Source organism: Sinocyclocheilus grahami, unplaced genomic scaffold, assembly GCF_001515645.1.
Source record: "Sinocyclocheilus grahami isolate Dianchi unplaced genomic scaffold, SAMN03320097.WGS_v1.1 scaffold525.1, whole genome shotgun sequence".
In the NCBI taxonomy this organism is placed as follows: Eukaryota; Metazoa; Chordata; class Actinopteri; order Cypriniformes; family Cyprinidae; genus Sinocyclocheilus; species Sinocyclocheilus grahami.
In genome coordinates, this window is record NW_015505704.1 from 177,114 (window position 1) to 181,190 (window position 4,077).

A 4,077-nucleotide genomic window follows, 5' to 3' on the forward strand; every position below is an offset into this window, starting at 1 on the left:
ACACGTTCTGGGGAAAACTGGAGGAAGGTGTACTGGATTGGTTATATAAAGGTCATTCCAGATCCATAGATCCAGACTTGAATTTGCACACTTGACTTTTAGTTTTAGTTTTAGTTTTAGTTTTAGTTATAGTTTTATTTTTTTAAATGATATCTTTTAAAAATGTTTAACACTGTTGAATTTATGACAGTCTTCTGTAATTACTATCTACAGTCTTAAAAATAAAGGTTATTAATTTGCATTTAGGTTCCATGAAGAACCTTTAACATCCATGGGAACTTTCCATTCCACAAAAGGTTCTTTGTAGTGGAAAAAAGGTTATTTAGTTTTTTTTAATGTTCTTCACACTATGTTAAAAAAAAATTAAAAACTGTTCACTGAAAGGTTCCTTGGGAATCCAAACATGGTTCTTCAATATGGGCTTCCGTACTGAAGGAAAGTTTTCATAGTTCCCAAAACTACTGGTGGAAGTACCTGCTTTTTGGTGTGTTCACACTGCAGGAACTGGGAATCATTTTAGTTATAGGAACACCTTTTGGAGGGACTAAATTTACTCCTACTTTAGAGTAGGGTCTAACGCAGCACAATAGGAACTACCAATGAAGTAAGTGTACATTGATTTGCAGAACGCATGCCATATGATACACCGGCACCAGCCATTTTTAAAAACCCATGTAAACACACACTTTACAAAAACTTACTCCAGCAGTGATAGATAGATAGAGACTCCAGCTGTATAGATAGTCCAGGCACTTCTCCTTCCTCCAACCTCCAGTTGTTGATGTTGTTGAATGCTAGTCTTAAATGATGTTGCTGTTGGCCGGCTTACATTGAAAACTTAGTTCTCAGGGAGCCGCCCTGGTGGCTAGTTCCTATAACTGAGTTCCTGGTGCGAAAGCCCCTTAATGCATTGCTGAAAAAAAAACATTAATTAAACAAACAAAAAAAAAACTTTTGGAGCCTTTATTTTTAAGAGTGTAGTAACATTTTCTTGCTTATTGCAGGTGTGTTATCAGGGTTTCATGCTTTGTTTCATGTATCAAGGTTTTTTTTTTATCATGAAAATGTATTTTAATTGAGTTTGTTTTGTATTTTAATGAACAACATTTTTATGTAGTTGTGTATCAGTAAGTTTTAATTTTAATTTTCATTAATGATAATAACGCTGATCACTATTGCAGCATGTCACCATATGAACTCATCTGCATCTTGAACTGTTCTATATCTTTCATGACACCCAACATGCTTTGCAATATATTTTTCTCCTCCAGTGACCAGGCTGCTCAGCTAGGGCCTTCATTAGAATTTGTTTTAGCCTGATGGCAGGCTGAAATGTAACATGCTTTAAGGCATCTTGACTCTTTACTTCCAGGGCCCAAATGTTAATCTGGCCTCAGCAAGGTTACGCAGTCAAGGTTGCCAAATAACCACAAAACACTAATCTCTGGGGCCTTGGGGTTCGTTTGGCCCAGGAATGAACATGGCTGCTAGCTCTTGTTTCCCCTCGTGGCTGCTTTGCCAGTTCACGCATATCCTGTGTATGAAATTGTGATTTACTACACCAATTTACATGTGCCAATATCCGATAGTCTCGTCTTAAATACTCTTGGTTTTCGGCCTATGGAGTGTGCGAGTGTTACCAGTCCCCACATCCCCCCAGAAAATGCACATTAGGCTGAATATATTGAAGCTTTGTTTTTAGATCACACTTGATAAGCATCAACATGGCTATTGACCTTTGAAGATCTGCAGAACGGCCACTGCATTACATTTCAGTTAAGGCAGTATGCACAGAAAAAAAAAGGCTTTAACTGCTTGCTTTTTTTGCTACATTTAATTATCCATGCAAATAACCAAATTTTTTTTTCATCTGTAGTTAATGTTTGACATTTAGGAATAGAAATAAATAAAACAAAATAGTGGTTATCTGATGCATGCCGTGCCTGAAGTGTTTTAGTTTTGCGGGATCAAAGTAAAATCTATTTTGTTTATTCCCTTGAATATTTAATTTCAGGCAAGTTTAGGACCGTTTCATCCAAAACCATGCTGAGATGTTTGTTTTTTTATGGAGAGGCCATGAACAACACATTACATAACAAACCGGCATTTAGTTTGAATCATTAATTACCTGTCTAGGATCTATAATCGAGCAAGTGATAAAGTTGTCTTCACAAAGCCCACAGCCTATATTTCAGTAACGCATGGGTAATTTTGTGCTGACATATTTGAAGCTTGCGTTGAAAGCATATGCTTCTGTGTGGTATGCATGACTTGCATGCACATGGGTAGCAAATTATTTCAGAATGCAAATTACAGAAACAGAGCTGTGTTAAATTGTTTGGTCGACATCCATGAGAATGTTAAAAACGTAAATTGCACATTTGGCACCAACATGGAAAACATTAAAATGTACATCTAAGTAGCACTCACATCTATTTACATTCTGAGGAGGCTTCAATGTGTTCAGCATGTCCAGCATAGAAGAACCGAAGAAGTCCTCCTGGGGATTCAGGCCTGACTCGATTTTATAGATTTTATATTGTATAAGTTTTATCTTCCTTTCCATCTCCCATTTCAGCCATACTGCATCAACAAAACTCATTATACACAAAAGGGTGAAGTGCATGCATGCAAAAAGTCCTTAATGATGGTCCAACATAAAATATGGTATACTTAGTCTTGGGGTTCAATCACTCTTTTTAATAGCTTCATAGCAGTCTGAAAATAAAGTATTCATGAAGATTGAGGAAGATGATCCGATGAACTTCAATTTAATTGGCGCAAATTAAAACAATCCATCTTTCTGTGGCTGTCCATCTCTCTGCCAGCTCCTCTTCACTGCTCATCTTGCACCTTGATTACAATTATCTTTTAATGGCAAAACTTGTCAGACCGTTTTCTCCCTCTTTGCTGATTTACACCTGCTCGGTGCAATATAGATTTACAGCTATAACTCATATTTAAGTGTTCATTTCTGACTATACATGTCTCTCAGGACTTTAGCGTTCTTCTACCTCTTTATTAATGAATTTCCTTGACTTTTCTGTGATATTTTTTTCTTTCTTTTCCAGTTATTATCGGATAAGTTAATTAACATTAAGCTAGACTGATAAATTCTAATTAAATTAAGTATAAAATAAAAAAGTAAACAGAACATTAAAGTATAAATTAGCATTGATGTATGATGAACAATAAAATATTTAGAAATTTACTTTAACCTTGAATAATAATTGATGTAAAAAAAAAATGCTAGTTCTTAGCTAATGCTTTAATTACTGTCAATAAATTAAAGCTGTATTGTGAAGTAGAAATTATTTTATAGAGATTGTGCTAAAAACAATTTTTATCTTCTGAAATATTTTAGAACATACTTACAAAACGTGTAGAAATGTATATGACTTTTACAAAACTTTTAAAGATTTTCTGTTCCAGGCCCAGGAATCACAATGTTAAAATTCCCTCATATATTTAGGTTTTCCATGTCCATGGGGATTCTGGGGCATGTTTTACCAATTTATCAGTGACATAATTGGTTGAGGCCTTCCTCCTCTGTGTTTTTAACAGTTAGTCACTGATACATTCACGCTCAGGATGAAGTCCTAGTGGACTAAGACCACAGCAACAGATGAGCAAATAAAGTGCCTGTGTAGTGGTGCTTTCTGCAGGGTCCGATAATCTACCCAGGCAATTAGGAAGAAAGATGATATTTTGATTTTTAATTTGGGGACAATGTGGTGTGGCTTTTCCCTGCTGATGACTCTTTCATGCTCTCCTGGCACCAGACTGAAGTGCTGAGATTGGATTTACCGTGAGTTCCACTCTTTATTTTACCATATAGCACCATTTCATCCTGTCTACTTCCTACATTGCGCTGTGCTGTCACTTTTCCAGACCAAAGTGCTTATTCTAAGTGATGTGAGATATGGAAATGGAGAACAAATGTGTCTCTGGGAGCAGTGAAAGATCAATAAGAAAGGTAGTGGTGTGAGGGGAAGACAAGGAACAAAAGAGCAGTAATGATAGCAGAAGCGGATTTGAGCAGAAATAAGTAGTAAACAAACACAAAGTAACCTTAAC